Here is an 899-nt window from a genome sequence, read left to right on the forward strand (position 1 = left end):
TTTACCGTCCGTGGGCTGGAAAGATTACTTTTCCCACCCATCACGGTGAAATCTCCTGTCCAGGGCGAGGAAATTTGCAGCGGTATAGGGAAATCCCCTACCAGGTGGTTGCGAAAGTAAGCTTTCCAGCCCACTCCTTGTGAAATTACCTCTGAGGTGGGCAGGTAATGCAGCCTTTCTCAACCCAAACGGTAAATTTGCTCCCAGGGCTTGAAATTTACTGGCCAATGTTGCCTGTAAATTCACTTGCGTGGGCTTGTAAGTGGCTCTTTACCAGCCCACTGGGCATGTAAAGGCTACTTTACAGCCCAGTTATAACTATAGACTTAAAGCGACGTCAAAACACCTGAAAAAGCCTATCTTTTGTTTTCGCCTTTTGTTTTTACTCTCCTGCTCACCCCCCTTCGCTCTATATATTTATGTGGGAGTGGGCTGCTGGGTGCACCATCATTCTTGCGGGATTATTTAGCTTCCCTGACCCCCGCCCGCCCACCACGTGTCCAGCGTGGCGGTCTCGCGTCCACTTTCCCTCCGGAGCCATGCAGGAATTAGACCCCCCCGGTCCGCTAGACACCGCGCGATAGGCGAGAGGACAGACGACTCCTCGCCCGTGCAGCAAATGAAAAAGAAAAGACATATTATTAGTAACTTTGATAAAAAAAAGTCTTTATTTTCGCTAACAAGAACACCTACCTTCAAGCGCGTCTCCTACGATGACACATCAAAAGCTAAAACGGAAAACCGGTTCATAAAATTTTCACTTGGAAAAACAAAGGTACTAAGATGGTTTAGTGCTTTTACCAAGGCACTCTGGTTTTTAGCACCTTCAGCAGGACTCTTTGGTACCTTTTGCACTGAACTAAAGAGATTTATTTTTAGCACTCCTGGAAAGGCCCGAC

Source organism: Frankliniella occidentalis, unplaced genomic scaffold, assembly GCF_000697945.3.
Source record: "Frankliniella occidentalis isolate FOCC.00 unplaced genomic scaffold, Focc_3.1 Scaffold98, whole genome shotgun sequence".
Lineage (NCBI taxonomy): Eukaryota > Metazoa > Arthropoda > Insecta > Thysanoptera > Thripidae > Frankliniella > Frankliniella occidentalis.